Raw genomic sequence first — 18,503 nt, forward strand, 5'->3', positions numbered from 1 at the left:
TATTAAACTGGCTTGGGAACCACTCAAGTGAAAAATGCAAAATCTGAAAACTGAAAAAGGGTGTTGGAGGAGCACCATAGCTGCAGAGCAATATGATCCACAGCTCTGAGAATCTGCCTTTGAGACTGGTGCATCAGAGACAGCAGACAACCCAATGTCCTGCAAAATATTTACTTGTTTCAGATTTCATTTTTTATGGACAACTGCAAAACATTTCCACTATAATTCCTTGCCCTTGCCATCAAGTAGCCAGCTCTTTTTATACTCACAAGTACAGCTGCTGAACACATTGCTGTAGTTGGGAGTTTGGCCTTGATGAATTGTTTCATTCAGTTTGATATCATTAGGTATGTATGGGGGGTGTTAACCTGTGCAGTAAAACGTTTTAGATTTGTACTCATAAAGCTAATTCCTGCTGCTCCTGCTCAGTAAATAATGACAGCTGTGAGATCTGTGAGTGCTGAGCACATTAGAATACTTTTTGTTACATATATATATGGACCTATATTTAATATTCTCAGTTGATTAAAAAGTAGTTTTCTAATACTAATGGACTAAATTATGCCCTGAATTACTACACCTCAAGTAACTTTAAATAAAACAGAGAAAACCTGAGTTTACACACTTATTAGCTAGGGTAGGATTAGACCCATCATGCTGCTCAAATCTCATTTTAATAGTAAGAAAGAGTTTTGTTAGTCGTCTTAACAACACAGCAAACCCTGAACTACTGTTCATTCAAGGAACAGGTTCTTATATTTTAAACAACATTTAATTCTCCTTAAAACCTCTTTTATTAAAAAGTTTTAAAAATAATATTATATACATAAACAGCCATGTTAATTAGATTATATAGTTAATGTACATTGGAACTATGACTTATTGCAGAGTTACTAACCATGAAAGCACATTTTGATCATTCCAGGCTGTAATCCCCACTTAATCCATCCCCAGTCTGTCAATCAGTCGAATACAATCAGGATATTTATGATCACATCAGACCAGAGATCTGGAAGAATTTAGCAACTTTGCAGAGCTGAATCCAGAAAAGCGAGGGGGGAAAATGTTTCCACTGGCAAAATGAACTATTGCCAGGAAAAACATTATTGTTGACTTGGCCCATGTAATTGAATTTTCTACTCAGAAGTAACTTACAAACCAGCAACTAGGAGAAATTATCAGTGCTGGGAACTCTCATAATAACAAAGCAGAGGGTTTTACATGGCACAGCATTTTTTAAAATCGTGTTATTCTTTTTTTCTTTTTTTTTTTTCTTTTTTTTAACATAGTGCTGTGGTTTTTTCCTCTCCTTATTTTCTGCCATCATGAAATAATTCAGATCTCTAGGGCAGCAGGGGAAAGCATCCCTTTCTTGGGCCCCTACCTCCTGACATCCACCTCAGCCCCTGCTCCAGGGATTGAAAGCACCTCCCAGCAAGACCTGGGTCTCTCTGGGCAGGGGACACCTGAACACTGATGGGGCATCTGATCCCCTGCCCTGGCTGGGGAAGGCTTTGGGGTCCAAGCTACTTTTAAACACCTGAATCATGTCTCAATATTTGTGTAAGGGCTGTGCAGTTCAGCAGCAAAACATGTGGCAGCAGTGAGGATGTCCTGCAGAAATGTGAGACCTTTTACAAAGGAGGAGGTGCAGGGCTGTCATCTTCTGGGAACTGCAGTGATTATCTTGTGGGTTATTCCAATACCCTCCATCCTTGAAAACATCCTCCATGGAAGAGATGAAGAAGCAGAAAGTGTTAGGAAGAAAGATCAGAAGGGAGTGGTCCAGCAGTGCTCAGCTCGAGGTGGGAGAAACTGAGGGGGGTTTTACAAAGATGAGGGATATGCACCCTCTCCATGCTTTCCATCAAAACCAGGATGAGCCTCCTGTATCCACAGTCCTGCCTCTCAGTGTCAGAATGTAATAAATAACTTCCATTCTCACTTTCAAGTACAGAGAAAAACTGAGGTAGGAGGCTGTGCTGTCACCTTCCATGCAGCTGTTCATAGCTGTACATGGGGTGTGATTTCCATGTCTGTTTACACAACAAAATTGGCATTTGCCTGCTCAAAGCCACAGGTAAGAGACTGATCTGGCCATTTCTGCCCTTAGTAATATTAAGCAATATTATGAAGATTTTCACCCACTGATGCAGAGCCCCTGTGATCAAGCTCAACCAGTAAGTGACTTTTTCCTCTCAAGCCTGAACGAATCCAAGCACATTTCATACTTTGCAGTTTGATTGTGATTTGGTCCTTTGCCTGGATGGCAAAGGGCTGGATTCCAGAAAATGTTTCTTCCATGAGCTTCAGTGATGGGAGCTGTGCTGAGCTTGGATAGGCAATCCTGTGATGAACTTTCCAAGTTCCGTCGGCTTTTTAACAAACTCCCCCTCGTTAACTCAGAAGGCCATTGGAGATCATGCTCAAAGGATGAGCTTGCTGGGCTCTTGATCTTGCCTCCTCCAAGGCATGTTTGTCTCAGTTGCTACTTTATCACTTCTGACTTAGAAGTCTTTCAACAATACTCTCTGTAAGAAGTAGACAAACATTTCTTAGCGGAGGGATTTGGTTATTGAAGAGAGAAGTACAAAATAGAAAACAGCGGGATAATCAATCTTCCCTTAGGCTTTGTCAGGATCCTCCTGATAGAGATTCAGTCAACACCCTTTCCCTGCTCTAATAGCAACAGAGGTCTTGGAATGGAGCATTGTCAGGGGATTAGTCTTCTGCTTGTAAAAGAAATGCTTTAGCAGTTCATCAGCAGCGTGATGCCATTATCTTGTTGACAGTGTTCTGTGTCACTGATACAGTTTCTGATTCAGCTTCTGTCCAGACACAATTTGCTTTCATTAGGCTTTCATCTAAGCTCTCCCTTTTGCAGGACATTTACCTTCATTTTCCTACAGGTACTCGAGCATCCCTCAATAACTGTAAATGAAAGTTGCAGTGAGGGTGTGATAATTTTAAAAATGTAGACTAGAAATCCATTGCAATTTGATTTGAAGGGAAAACTAAAATATTCATAAATCTGCAAAACATAAATCTGCAAGCTTCTTACAAGAATTCGAAATCTATTGATTTATATTGACAGTATTGCAAATACTTAGAAACTGGTTTCTTTGAAACAATTAACTATAGGAAAATTAAAACTCAATGTTGACATTTAAATAAACGTACACTCATATCTGAGAAATAACAAATCACTAAATATAGATGATGTGTATTCAAATAAAATACAAAATACCTTATAATACCTTCAATTATTAAAATACCTAATACTATTAAAATACCTTCATCACTCTTAAAATTTCAGCATCTTTTTAACAATACAAAAACAAACACCTTAGTTTAACATGCAAGAACTGAAAATAAAACTGAGTTTCTTATCAATTTCCCTCGTTCTGCTTGTTCTCCACAATATAGATAAAAACAGCTCTTGGTGTCTCTCCATCCCCCATTCCTCCTCCCCTCAGCAGCACTTGACCCGTGCAGGGCAGGGGAGAGCAGCGGGGGTACTGTCGGAGCCCTTTTTTGGGAGCGGGGCAGCGGTGCTCCCCCTCCTCTCTGTGATCCCTGGGCTGGGGACCTCACGCTGCTGTGCCCGGGTTTTCTTTGAATCAGCTCCGTTCGGGCAGCTGCCTGCAATTGCTTAAAAGTTGTTAAATTTTTCTCTTTTGACTTTACAAAGCATGAAATTTTTTCCCTTTTTGAATCTGTCTTTTCCTGAAACAGTTTTCCCTGCATCGCTGACATTTCTGGGTTTTGTGTTTGCCGCGCGCTTCCTGCTCGGGGCCGGGGCCGGGGCCGCTGCAGCCGCAGCCCGTCCACCGCGCCTCCGTCCGGCACGGGCCGGCTCCACCCTGTGGTGACTCATCTCCGGCCCCGCCACGCTGGAATCACTGCTCTCCGAACTAAATTTTGGCTTTCGTGCCCGCATGCCGTGATGCCTATCTACATTTAAGTGTCCCTGTTCTGTTCCTGTCACTTTCGTGTTCGGGGATGTTGGCATCTCCAGGCGCTGCGCCTGCATGTGTTCCCTACGCTTAGGTCGAACCACGCATGCGTCGCCGGCCGCTCCCGGGTCGGGCTGTCCTGCTCTCCCTCCCGGGTGTGACCCGCCCCCCCCCGGACGTGGCTGGCCCCGCCGCCGCTCCTGTGCCGGCAGCCGAGACCCAGCCCGTCCCCGGCATGGGCAGCGCCACCCCCGTGAATCGCACCGCGCCGATCCCGCCCGGAGCCACCTCCCCCCGGCCGCGAGAAATTCCCCCGCCCGCCGCGTCAGGGATCGATCCCGCCGCCCCTGGGGGTCGCTCCGCCTGGGTTCCCCATGAGGCGCCACTGACCAACGGGGTTTTTCCATGGACAATGAATCGTGCTGCGGTTTCTATACTCATATCTCCACCCCCCGCCACTGCGCGCGTTCCTGTCCCCCCCGCCCCGCTTTCCGAGATCTGTGGCGTCCCTCTCCGCGAAAGTGGTGTCAAAGCCGGTAAAAGTGTCCCTGATCTGAAATCCCGATGGCGTTGCAGTTACTCTGTGTATTCCCGCAGCACCACGAATTGTCTGTTCTAGCATTGTAGAAGTATAAGGTATCGTGTGTCCCATTTCATCTCCCTCCCTTGATCCCCCCACCGCTCCCGGGGTAGAATGCAATTGCCTCCCTGCTGGTGGTGAGGTCATTTTTGAGGGATTGAAAAAACAAAAGTCTAAATCGTCAAAATTCTTTGGAAAAACCTCCATTCTGAGTTTTCCCGATTTAGGGTTAGGTTCAGGTAATTCTAGAAATTTGGGTGAATCTGAGGAATCTAGGATGTCCGAAGACGAACTGGTCTGCTGCTGGCAGACAGTTTGTGTAGACACCAGCTGCTGGCTGGATGTCCCCTTTTCAAGTCCTGAGAGACCCTCTATGGCCTTCAGAGGACTAGAAACCTTTATTTTTTCAGCAGACAATGCCTCTAACATAACTTGTGCTACCGTTAAAAGATCCTTTGCTGAACCCGCTGCTGCTGGCACGGCAGCCATAAACTTCCCTCCCCCAGCTCATAGCTAGGTGAGAATCCTTCCCCAGTCTCTGAGGGACTTTAATTGCTTTCTGCCAAGGAGAGACTGGATAAAGCTACACTTTCGGGAGTCCTTCACTCCCTTATCTTTCAGAGTTACAGACTTATATCAACCACAATTAACTTTTTGCCAGAATCCTGCTGTAAATAGTACATTTGTTTCTGCCTGTGGGTAATGAAGCTTCACCCACACAAGCAAATCTCAGAATTCCTTCTCTGTGACAGAGACAGGATGAACAAAAGCTAAAACTTTCAAAATGGATAGTAAAGTGAGCTGTTCCTGGCTGAGAGTTCTGCCTATATTGTTCCTATGATGTATCTGAATCTGAACCGTCTTACCCAAAAGCAATTTGTCCAAAATCGATTCGGAGGTTCCTGAAACTGACCAGCAGTGCACAGGAGCGAGGCTTCCCGGGGCACCTCCTCTCCGACTCGCGTCTGGACCGCGGCTTTTCTTGGCAGAGGGCCAAAAATCTCCTCCGCAGTCCTTTTCAACGGCGTGCCTCTTCTGAAGCTCGGTCTTCTGGAGGTCTGTACCTGCCTTTGCAGGCTACAAGGACCAACCAGGTGATCAAATGTCTTTGCCTGAGGGGGTCTCCTCCAGCTGTGTGCATCTTCTCGAGCTGGGTTTTCAGGGTCCAGGGGTCCGTACCCACCTTTGTAGGCTGCAGCCCACCCAGAGGACGCCAAATGTCACATCCTGAGGTGTCTCCTTAGACCTGAGATCACCTCTGGTGGACATGCAGGTGGTTTGGACCCCAGCTCTTTCCAATGCCCGCCGATGAGAGACTGCAGGAGGCTGTTCTTAGAGGTTTTCATGGTTGTTTATTGTTCCTTATCTCAGGAATGCTTTGTCCAGCGAACAGCAGTCTGCTCGCCAGACGTCCATGGCAGAATCTGCCTGGCAGAGGCAGGACTTATCTTTTATAGTCTAAACTACGTACTAGGTATTTACAAATGACCCCCAATACAATACAATCTTGTTACATGGTCCAGATCTGTTCTTGTCCAATCTAAGAGTGCCAGCGTGTCACCCAGCATGGATGACACGGAGAAGAAGGAGGAAGAATATCCACACCCCCCATTCTCCATCTTGGCCACGTGTCCCTTATCACAAACATTCTAGAAATCTGCTAATTCTACATTCTAACAGTCTAATTTACACTCCATTTACTTTTGTGGCTTGCATTTTTTCTCTCAATGTTGGCAAACTGCTCCAAGGAGCCAAATCCAGCCCCCAAGACACCTGGGTCTCATTCAAGGGTCTTTGGGGACCCCGCCAGGGGGGTCTTAAACCTTCCAAGGAAGCCAGAGGAATACTCTGGACTCCCACAAGGGTGGTTGATATTAAATGAGCATTAGGAAGAAACGAGGTAATCAACAGCTCAGGAGTCTTAGCTGCCTGTGGCATGACACGGCTCCTTGCTTGAGAACTTGAAATCTGTCAGTTATAGTTTGTTTCTATCAGAGTAACATGGTAGTTGTATCTATGCCACTTTCTCAAGAATGTAAATGCTTCGTTAGTTCTGTCCCTGTCCTGAAAAATCTAATATGGCACAAATAAAGTGCGGTAAATGGCTTCATGGAAAGCAGATGTGAGTGGAAGCTTAGACTCCTACTAAGGCTTTAGGGGACTTCAAAGACTGAAAGAAAGAGCTGAACAAAATATTTGACTGTGCCAAATTTTCACTGTTCTTGATGAAAGAGCAAAAGTGAGGGGAAAAAAAAAGAAAATCTGGCTCCTTGTTTTCATTTTCTGCCAGCCTAGGGCAAGGCTTTTAGAAGAAATAAATTACAAGCAAACAGGGAGAGAGACTGAATGGAGCAACTGCTGAACAAAGGGCATTCTTGGAAGGGTCTGGTTTTAGAGAACCTAGAAATTGTCAGCTCAGTTATCAGGAGGCAGCCTCCCTCCCCTCTTGCTGCTTTTGAGCATTGCCACAGCTCCCCAGGAGCTCCCTGCCTCCAAACACTGCCCCTGCACGGCCACAGGGAGCCCCTGGAAAAGTGTCCAGTGCAGGCCTGGCTGCCAGGACATCCAAATGCTGAATGCTTTGACAATCTGGCAGCAGATTTGAGTGTGACATAAATGATTGCAACCTTTAAAGTTGTTTTGCGCAACAAGCCATTTGGGCTGTACTTGGAAGTGATGTAGAATATAGACAGTGGTGTTCAAGAGGCTAAAACATGCCAGCTCTGAAAACTAGAATAATTTATTCCTGTTGTTTTGGGTATCATGTACTACATAAGGATTAAAAAAAAAAAAAAAAAAAAAAAAAAAAAAAAAAAAAAAAAAAAAAGCCATGCACAGAACAATCAGATTTGATACTGTGTGGGGGTAAAGGCTGTGACTTAATGAAAGTTGGTCAGAAAAAAAGAGGAGAAATATAAGAAACTGAGCCGTGTTGCTTGTGGCAGTTTTATGAAATGATGCTTCATCTGTTTAAAATCTTTTCCATCCCTATTTCCTTCCAAACTGCCCTCTAGGCTCCACCCCTAGGGAAGGTTTGGCTGGTTGAGTCTTTGGTGTCTTTGACTGTCTCCTCCACCAGGGAGTACCTCTTTTGTAGGTGCAATTTGTGGTCCTGAGCTCTGGGTTTTCCTCGCTCCATGTGAGAGCAACCTGCAGGAGAATCTTTATCTACATGGCCAGTGAGGTATGTTTTTTACACAGGAAGATAGTGCTAGGAATGGTTTTAATCTGAAAGATGGAAGATTTACATTAGATATAAGGAATAAATTTTCCCTGTGAGGGTGCTGAGGTTCTGGCACAGGCTGCCCAGAGAAGCTGTAGCTGCCTCTTCCCTGGAAGTGTCCAAGGCCAGGTTGGATGGAATTCTGAGCAGCCTGGGGTAGTGGAAAGTGTCCCTGCCCATGGCAGGGGGCTCGGAATGAGATGAGCTTTAAAATCCATTCCACCCCAAACAACTCTGTGATTCTATGATTTGAGCTATGCAATATTATTCTCTCCATTTCTCCTGCTTTTTTTGTACTCCCTTCTCGAAGTCCTAAACTGGAAATACCTTTTAAGCAGTATTAACCCACCCTTAGTCACTCAATTCATAGCTTAATTCGTGTAGATTCTCGTTGTGGCTATACATGATAATGAGCTAATGGTTTGCAGAATGTATTTTGTAGATGGACACATAGTTGTGAATTAGCTGTGGGACCTCAAGGCACATTTACCAAATACAATTGTGTTGCTGAAAATAATTATGTTTGCTTGGGTTTGGGCCAGGCTGCCTAAAGATTCTCCACACTGAAATGAGCTGCTGCTGGCTCATGGTTTAGGTGTAACTATGGAGGTTTATTTAATTTTTACAATATTTAAAAAAAAATAATAATAGAGCAGCTGAAGTGGATGAGCTGAGTGGGAGAAAATCCTGATACTTGCTAGGTGCTTAGCTGATTTCCCATTCCATTTTCTGCAGTAGCCTGAATACCAGGCTGAATTTGTTTGCTGCTGCCTGCTGAAGCCTTCGACCTCGGCCTGCCCTTCTCTCCCTCAGTGTTGACACCAAGTGAAGAAATGCGAAATTCATTCATCTGCCTGAGAACCCTTTGAAGTTGCCAACTAAAAGCTCTATTGTTTTATTAGCTGTTAATGCGGCACGGGGGAATTGGGCTGCTCATAGCAGGGCCGGGGTGCAGGGGGAGGGGGGGGTGGCCCTTCCTGGCAATTTGTCACTCTTGAGAAGTGTGACACACTCTGCTCTGCTCTGCTCTGCTCTGCTCTGCTCTGCTCTGCTCTGCTCTGCTGGCAGGCTGGAGAGCTCAGGCTGGGGATGCTCGGGCCAGGGACAGGCTGGGGTCACACACCTTGGTGCTCCCTGCAGGGAGTGGTGCAGGTCAGGGGTGATGATGAATTAAAGACCTTGCAGAGCCAACTGTGCTGGCTGCAGATGGAGGCTGAGTGTGGAGAGCCTGCTGGTCAGAGTGGCAGCCTGGAGCTCGGGAGAGGAGGTGGCTGTGGATGCTGGGATGGGAGCTAGGCTGCCTCTTCACCGCCCTGCATTAAGATGGTTTGGTAATGAATGTCTGAACACAGCTACCCTAAATCCTTTTCCTGCCCTTTCTCAGATAAACATGGCATGTGGGGCTGCAAGGTGTTGCTTGTCTTCTGGAGACTGACATCATGGGCCATGGTGATGGCTGGTGGCCTTGAGGGGTGATCAGTGCCTGAACATCATCCTGGCTTCCTAAAAACACATGCTGGGAATGCTGCTAAACTGCACGGTGAGGATTGTCTCTCTGCACATGTGCTCTGCACAGGCAAAGATCCACTGAGCCACAGGTAAGTGATAAAGCATCCATTGCCTTCTCCTTGTGGCTTTCACTTCTCTGCATCTCGTTCTGTTCTCATGAGGGAGCTGCAGGGAGCTGCTGGGATGTAATTGTCCAGACACAGGAGCTGTGCAGGGTCCAGATGCTGGGCACAGCACTCCCAGGAGAGACAGAAATTAAGTGGGAGCTGCCCCAGGCTGTCCATGGTCCAGCAGGTACAGAGGAGCTCTGCAGAATCCATCCATCCATCCATCCATCCATCCATCCATCCATCCATCCATCATCCGTCCATCCACAGCACAGTGCTGGCAGGGCTGTGTCCCCTAAACACAAACCAGGAAGGGGGACACAGCCTCCCTGCCTGCAGGCACACCATGTTTGCTCTGCTAACCTCCAATTGCTTCTCACTAACTCAGTCAGGCAGTCCATCAGCACAGCCTTTCTTTTCATCCTTCTTCCCTGAGCCTTCTGTGCCACTTCAACTAAATCAACAGAAATGCAAAACTTCTGTCCCCAGCTTGACAATCTTTGTGAACTCTGCTCTTGGTTTGCACAACTTTACCTGCACTGCAAAGGGAGCTCCTCAGCAGAGCCTTGCCCTGCCCTGTGGAACTGCTGTTTGTTCTTGGAGGAAATGAGTCTCCAGCATTTTCCCGTGGCAGAAACTTGAGGGGTCAAGAGGAGCTTGTCTGCTAACATTTATAATGTGGGAGTGTGCAGTGGATTTGATCTGCCCTCACCTCTGGGCTGTGACACACCCAGGCAGGGTGGCACTGGAGCAGAGGGGACAAGAGCACATCAGTGGTGAGATCAGAGCTCCTCTTTGGCAGGGTATTTAAAATTCAGTGCCTTAGAAAAGACAAGGCAGGGGCAGAAAATAGCTCCCACTTTATTGTCCTGATTCAGCAAACCACCAGTGAGACTTGTGCATGTGTTCTCTGCAAAAAACACGTCCCTTTTAGAATGTGCATTGATGCTGGAGCCTATTTAAGGTTTCTTGTTACTGGTCACAGTTCTGCTGAGGGGTAACTTTGCAAGGCAGTTGTTGTAGACCTAAACTCAATGCACAGGGCACATTAAGCAGCTGTCAAGTATTTTAAAAGCCAGTGGCCTATTCAGGCTATCTCCTAACTTTCCTTGTGGGTTTGACAAACTTATAAAAACACTTGCAACCACTTTAATCCAATGTCAGTATATTTGTAGACCACAAAAAATATAATTATGAAACATTAATTATTAAACTGTTATTATGGCCATGTTTCTCTTTTCTTTAAATGGGGGCACAATTAATTAACATGATATATGTATGATTGCATTATCAACCTTTGTATGCAGCTGATGTTACCCCCTCTGCAAATCCCAGCCCCTTTTGAGCAGATGGGAGGGAGAATCATCCCTGATTTAGTAATTAATGTCTTCTGGGCTTCTGTGCACCTCTGGGTTTGTAAAGCACCTCTGGGACAGGCTGCTTGACACTGGGAGGCAAGTGTCACCCTGCTACTGATCAACTTCACCATCTCCCCAAATCCCAGTTCTTGGCCAGTGGCTAGATGGGAATTAGGTGTGCAGGATGCTCACATGCTCCCCAGTTGCTTAATTAGGAAAATGTTAGGATAACCCCTTCTGAGGGAAAAAGTGTCAGGCAGCCTTGGAAAGATGTCATTCCTGGACAAATCCCTGCAGGCAGAGTGCACATACCTTTTGTGCGGCTGGGCTGGGTTTCAGGCTTTTATCAGAGTACACGTGGGTGCTCTGTTTCCCAGTCAGTGGGAGATTTCTCATGGAGGTGCTGACTCTCAGCACAGTTACTGCAGAGCCTTTAAGCCCTGAACTGGAGCATCCCTGCAGCAGTGCAATAGATTGGTTCCCTGCCACCCAATTTCCAGAGGTTTGAGAGGGATGTGAACTCTATCCCAAATTTTTCTGCTTTAATGCTTGGAAAATATATTTAAAGGAGGCATATATTCAAAATGCTGCTCTGCAGAAATATCTCTTTCATCATGTTCCCATTAACCTTAGAATGCTTTTAAGCACTTTTCTTCCATGGGAATGAAACTAGGAAATATTTCCAGCTACTCAGAAATTTTTTATTTCAACTGATGGGAATTGGTTAAACTCAAGACATCAAGCAGAAACCAAACTGGAGTTTTGTCTTTCAAAAAGCCCCTCTGCCCCATTGCTACAGCTCTGCATTCAGAGCCCTATTTCTTAATATAAAGTAGGGGTTTTGTGAAGGTCGCCAGCATTTCTAGTGGCAGCATGGTGCAGATTCTCACTGCTGCATTAGAAAGGCAGGTTTGTGCTTTATCACGTTGCTTCAAAACTTGATAGAAAAGACATTTTTAGAAAACAGTTCAAGCATCCTGCTTCCAGTGGAAAAAGAGTCATGTCCCAGGTGACTTGTGCCTTCAGAGCTGGGTAAATGCCACCATGGGGTTCTGGCTTTCTTCTAGAGAACAACCAGAAGGGTGTGCTGAGGTTTTCTCTCTTTTTTCCCCCGCCTTTATTCTTACAGCTACTGTTTAGGGTAGCTGGAGGTGAGGCCAAGGGGAAGGTTGGGTGTTCTCTGGTGTAGCTCAAGCAGTAAGGGACCAGAAGGGTCCTGATGGGGCTTCTCCAAGACTTTGGTGTTGTCCTGCATGTTAAAGCAGAGGGTGAAGACTGGAACCAACTCCACCTTCCCTGATTTCTTTCAGAGAATTTCCAGTAAATGGGCACATAATGTTCAAGCAGCCTGTGGTTGCAGGGATGTGAAGAGGCAGATTTTAGAGGGCTGGTGAAAGCCTGATGCCCAAGGTGGGTACTTAAATGTGTTTCTTGAGTTAGTTTTAGAGGAAATAGAAGTGAGGGATTTCACATTATGGAAGTGTTGGGCTGCCTGACATAGGTCTGTCCTCCCTCTATTGTCACACAGGAGAGAGAAGAACTCCTTCCACAGGCACTTTGCTGAGAGCCAGCTTGCTCCATGGGGGACTGACAGATGTGGGGAATTTGTGACACATCCCATGGGCTTGCAGGGGGTTTATACCCACAAAATTCTTCTGTGTTTCTGTGGAATGTGTGATAAGAGGAGACATTTCCATCCTTAAGCTGTGAAGCTGTCCAAGTTACAGCCAGCCATATTTTCAGATGAAAAACCATAATGGATTTGATACATCTCAGATGCTGATGGCAGAGGTGCTGACTCCCCCTTTAATTGCTTCCCCAACAGACAGGGTCCCGGAGCCTGGAACACTTCACTGACATGTGCAGTTCTTGTTTCCCTCTCCCTGCATGTCTGGTTGGCTTTGCCTTCCTCCCCTGACTCGTAACTCCCAGCTCCTTTCCTGCGGGAAAGATTAGGGAGGATAGGAAGTCGTCTGTGCAAAAGGCATCCCTGGCCAAAATAAATACAGGTCACAAGATTAGGCTTCATCAGAACTTTAAGCCTGGCCCAAGCTAAACAAATGAGCTGTCATGCCTTGGTAAAAGCTCCAGTATGAGTGAGCTGGCACGACTGCAAAAACGGTAAAGCAGTTAATAGGTTTTGCAATATGGAAGCTTAAAGTTGTGTTTTCAGTGCTGCATTCCTGACAGTCAAGACTTGCACTGAACTTCAAATGTCATTAATTTTGTGTGCTGGCCTTGCTTGCTACTATGCAAACACCCTTCCCAAAGCACAGCAATAGCAACAAAACAACACCACAGGGCTTGTCCACCCCGGAGAGCACTCATAGTGCAGAGGAACAAACACTGGATGGTAAAAAACACCCTGCTTTCAGCAGCTTGGCAGCTCTTGTCTGTTGACACTCTGAGGCTGAATCTTTGACTGTATTACAGATCCTGCTTTTTAAAAAAACCCCAAACTCTAGCTGTTCAAATATCTAATTTTTTGATGTCCAAATATCTACAGAAAAAATACCACCAGAGCCATGGACACCAGTGTAGTCCATTCCCATTAGGTAATTGCTCATGAAACCAGTAAGTAGGTGAACCAGTAAGTAGCTGAAACCTCCCAAGTTTCCCTTTAAAGAGGGTAATTTGCACCAAGAGAGGACTGTGAAGATTTTCTCTTGCAATGAGTAGAGTCCATGAACACAGGACTCAGGCATTGTCCTCAGGCTCTGGCCCTGCCCTGTTATTCATCTCGGAGTTGTTAATCCCCCTGAGCACTTTGATTCCCACACCTGCACAGTGGGCATGGCAGTGGCAGGACAGCCACTGTGCTGGAAAATGTATTGATGCTGCAAACCACAGAGAGGCTGCAGCAATCCACAGTGCTCTGGTATCTTCAACAGTTACTGGTCTTAAACATTATAAAGAAAAGAACCAAAACCAAACCAGCAAGCATTAAAAGTCTTTATGGAACAAAAGCCAGGCTTTTAATAATGTTTTAATGTACTTGACAAAGCTTTGATTCAGAGCTAAGGCCAGCCTCTTGCAAGTATGCAAGGGTTGAGACAATTGAAAAACCAAAATACTTCTCCCAATAGAGACCTTGCAGCTTATCAGGTAACTGCAGACTGTATTTTGGCCACTTTTAACTGGGCATTAAAAGTCTTTTTGACACTTTCTTTATTCCCCTACAATAGACTCTAACAGCCCCTCAGAGGCCTTCTACAGCCCGATGTGTAAAATGTAATGGGGATTGGTTTAAAGAGTGGAATTTGACCTGAGAGAGATGTGAGTATTCAGGGACTACTTAGACCTCAGTAGCACTTGGGGGCTCTTTAGTTTGTGGGGCACTTTATTACTCATGAGTGCTCAGGGATGCTGCACTCCTTTGCTGTCTGGCGGCTTTCTCTGCTCAAGAATTGCTGTACTGTTGCAGAGCAGATTGAGCCTTCCTTCTCCTCCTCCTCCTCCTGTTCATGGAAGGAGCAGCTGGGGCTGCTCAGGGATGCTGGGGTGTCCTCGAGGGTGTTTGCCAGTAGAAAAGGACTGAAGTTAGTTAGTTGGCCACAAACAGGAGATCTGTGGATGCAGGAGAATATCTGCTGTTCACACAACTGTAAATGCATCGATAAGAGGCCAAAGCATGCTCCCAGGGAAGCTGCTTGTGCTGGTGGGGCTCTGCATAATTCCAACAAAGGCTATTCATGAATGCATTTAAGAGAGATAATCGTTTCAGCCTTGTCGTTCTGCTTTTCCTCACCCTCCTGGCTGTGTTCCTGAGTCCCACACCAGCCACTGCCAAAGCAGAGGGGGATGCCCTGGTGCTGGTAGATTCTGTTATTTCCTGTTTCTGTGAAACAAGCTTGGGTGAAAGTACCAAAACTCTTGCCCTGCCCTGAGCTGCCACTCTCTTGCTTTCCAGTATTGGCCAGCTGTGGAAATGTGATCATTCCTCATTTATGGCCACAGCCATCCTCCCAGGCAGGGCTGCATGCTGGAGGGAATGAGGTGGGCTCAGAGACAGTGGTAGTCTTTCTCACTTTTACTTTTCCCCTTAGCTTAAATTATTCCCAGACGTGTGAACTCAGCAAACAAGGATCAAGTTTTCTCCACAAGGCAAGGTTTAGTCCAGGGCTGGAATAGTGCCTGAGCTTCCCAGTGGTCAGGAAAAAGCTTGCAGGGAGCAGATGAGCAATTCCTTTTGTATTTTCCATCCATCATGAAAAGCTGCATCTGAAAAAATAGCTGAACTGGAAAATAAAACTAGACAAGTCTGAACAAATATGGAAACCATCCCTGGCCTGGTATTGGAAGAGTCTCAAATGCTGGAAAGGAGAGAAGCAGAGAGACGGGATGGATAAGTTTTGGCCTCTGTTAGGAATATGGAAGGAATTATTTCATTCTTTTTCCCCATCTATTTGTTCTCTATATGGCACTCTGTGTGGTTAACCCTCCATCTTTGTCATAAATATATGTGGCAGAGACAAGGTTTTTTTCAGAGATCCCAACCAAAACATCTGTTTTGCATCTGTGGTTTTGCATATGTAAATATTATTACTAATAGTAGCAAAAGCAATCATAATGGCAGCAGGAATAGAAACACTATTAATAGTCGTAGTGCTGACATTTTATTTGTGTTGCTGCAGGAGGTCACATCATGCACCAGCAGTCAGCTGTGATTTTGAGTGAGAACAGAAGGATGGCTGTGACCCCTGGGAGCTGTGAGTGAGATGGGACACTGCCATGGGGGTGGTGACAGGATTGTCACTCTGGGGCCGTGGCACCTGACCCTGACAATTTCCCCAGACCCTTGCAGACAAGCTTTACAAGCAGAAATGGCTCCTTGCAACTCTTGTCGTTGTGGCAAGGAGAGGAGGATTAGTGGTGAGAGTGGCTGAAAAGTACCTGAAGAAAAATGGAAAACTTCCCAGGAAAGGCACTGGTGTGATTCCTGCTTATCTGGAAACTGAATTTGTCCTGGTAGGTCCAAGGGAAGAACAATGCTCTTGGTGCTGCTCCTGCTGCACCTGAGGTCTCACCTCAGCCCACCCAAAGATATCTTGTCTCCCTACAGACAACAGGCTCTTCTGGGTGGGTGACCTGTCAGAGCTACTCATTCTGCAAACCATCAGAGCTGGGTGGAGACCTTACCTTTGTGTCTCTACTTTACTGTGTGATTAAAGGTGACAGCAACTCTCCTTCCCTCTGCTTACTGAATTAGTAGACCTCAGGGCTGGGGGGAGCTGGGACCAGGAGCAGCAGGAAGGCCAGATGGAGCAGAGGAACAAGGGCAGAGGCCATAGATACCAAACTTGGAGGTGCTGGGGCTGGCAGCAGCACTTCAGAGAGGAGAGATGCAATAAAAGGAGGAAACACCCACCACGTTTTAGGCTTTGGTCTGACCCACGCAGTGCCTGGAGACAAATAAGCTAACAAAACACAACACACCCTTCTCCTTCCAGGTTTGCCCTGGGTTGAGCTGGTATCTTTGTTCCTATATGAGGAATGTTTTTTGTTCGGCTCTGGTTGTTTTGCTGGATCTGTAGTGCATTAAACAGCCCATCTTCTGGTTTGTATTTTTTCCAGTTATCGTGTTTCATGTATTCTGGCTCCTTCCAGCCAGCTCTGTATCCCCCCGAGCAGAAACTAAGCAGTATCCAGTCCTTGAGCTTGCTGCCTTCATATGCACAAAAGGGATATGGACTCACATCCCACATTTCTTTGCTGAGCTGTGGGAATATCTGCAGCAGGGACTCACACCTTGCTCTGCTTTCAGCCTATCACCTAGATCAGGTTACCACAGCTGAACATTGCGGGCTCAGGGATGGTATATGCTGCCATGCCACTTCACATCACCTCTCTACAAGCTGGCTTCTGAAGTCAGTCTGGACCATCCAAGGTTTGTGCTTATTTTTCATACCATTCAGATTTTGATGATGGCACAATAGAGCAGCACGTGTAAGAGTGGGGGATGGCTTGTTGGTACCCCAACAGTCACTAGGCTTTGCAGGGTCCTTGTGCCCAATCCTGAACACTTTCCCCTTCAGTTTTCCTGTTGATCTTTCCCTGCCCACTTTGAGGAGCAAGTGGTGTGTGTGGGTGGGCTGGGAGTCTCCCTGCTGGCAGTGATTATCCAGCAGCACCTCGGGGGGAGGCAGGGGAGCCAGTGGCTGATCCTGCTGGGCTGGATGCACGCCTGCACCGTCCCAGCGCCCGGCGATGCACACGCACAGCTCATGGCACAGGCTTCTGTCACCAAAACCTGTCTGCAGGAAAGCCTGTCTGCACAACCCGGCCAGAAAGAAAGGCATGACAGCACAATTAGTGAGAGCAAATGAAAGGCTGTTTGAAGAGGAGAGGGGAGGAAAGGGGAGAGCTGCATAAATCCCTGGTGGGGTCTTGGGCTTGACATCAAAACCCCTTAACAGTGTATTACTTCAGCCCCCAATGTGGACAGATGTTGAGCTGTGGCTCAAAGGAAGTCAGAAATCTTTCCTTAGAAAAAATTTGGCTAGGAAACTAAAGAAAATATTGTGAAAGAAAAGGAAATAAAAGCCCACTAAAGAAGATTTATCATTGCCTCAAGCATTTCTGTATTCTCTAGTCTTATGAGGTCTCAGCCTCAGGGGAGAGCAGAAGAGAAACAGCCTGTTGCTATGTTAATGGGTCAAAATTTGGAGTGGGGGCACATTTGTCCCATCCATGCTGACCCCAGCCAGCATTCAGGGGCCTCTGGCACCAGCCTGCAGCTTTCCCCAGCACACCCAACCCAGCTGCCCTTTTGGCCTACTCATTCCCATTTGTAATACTTTTATGGAGCCCTTTGCCAATGGCAAAATGTGTTCATTCCTAGAAGAGTTTAGTATTATCCACGAGCATGGAGATTTTGCTGTCCATTCCCTTGCCAACACTGAAGGTGCTGAATAAAACCAGACCCAACAGAGATTCTTGGGCAATCTGGTTGCTGAACATCATTTATCTTCAAAAACTGCCTGTTAAACCCTGCACTTTGCTACCTACAAGACAGGAATATCCTTAAAGACATTTCAATACATAAAAGAAATATTGCTTCAATCCCATGGCAATGTAAATGCTTTTTAAAATAATTTTGACAAAATCTTTCATATGTTCTGTCTGTTGGGTCCTCTCTATCCACATGAATACTTGATATATTCTAGAGTCCCAGTTTGCTGGCAAGGGATGCTTTCCCTCTTTGGCATCCATGTCTGCTGGCTCTTTCCCAGCTGCCCATGTGCTCACTGCTGGTGCAGACCCCGCCACCCCAGCAGGGACAGAGGTGATACTCACCCCTGCAGCTCTCAGGGTCCCCTTCCAGAGTTTGGTTTGTAGCTGGGAGCTGCACCAGCAACCTGCCACCCCTCTGGTACAGCAGGCATTTGGAAAGTCACATTGATCCAGTTCCTCTGATCTATTGGGCATGAGTTTCTTCCAAATACCTGCAGCAGTGGAGACCAACACTCAGCTGTGCCCAAGCTGTCTCATCATGTCTTATCCTCCCTGGCACCCTGTTGCATCTTTGTATTGAGAAATGGCTCCCCAGCCAGTTTCTTCTTTTTAATATAGTTAAATAAAGATTTTTAGAAGATACTTGCAAGATCTTTGCAAGATCTTCATGATCTTTTTTAGCTCTCCTTTCTGTCTACTCTTCACTTGCCATGTTTTCTGGCTCTTCCTTTCCCCTCATGTGGGAAACTTTTTCACTTTTAAAACACTGACCTTCTCCCTGTGATATCTCCTTAACCTTAGCAGTGAGTCAGACAG

At 46.2% G+C, this 18,503-nt stretch overlaps 1 long non-coding RNA gene across 2 annotated transcripts in view; it reads left to right on the forward strand.

Annotated features, from left to right (window-relative positions):
- LOC130261319 (uncharacterized) overlaps positions 1 to 17,289 on the forward strand; it is an 86,653-nt gene extending 69,364 nt beyond the window's left edge. The window contains exons 2-3 of one of the 2 annotated variants that reach the window (XR_008841971.1): positions 9,144 to 9,357; positions 15,368 to 17,289. This is a non-coding gene — a long non-coding RNA (uncharacterized LOC130261319). Of the gene's footprint in view, positions 1 to 9,143; positions 9,358 to 12,043; positions 12,427 to 15,367 lie in introns of those variants that run through there. The other variant, XR_008841970.1, reaches the window with a different exon arrangement.
- Positions 17,290 to 18,503: the final 1,214 nt, after the last annotated feature.

The sequence above is a fragment of the Oenanthe melanoleuca genome, chromosome 20 (genome assembly GCF_029582105.1).
Source record: "Oenanthe melanoleuca isolate GR-GAL-2019-014 chromosome 20, OMel1.0, whole genome shotgun sequence".
Taxonomy (NCBI): domain Eukaryota; kingdom Metazoa; phylum Chordata; class Aves; order Passeriformes; family Muscicapidae; genus Oenanthe; species Oenanthe melanoleuca.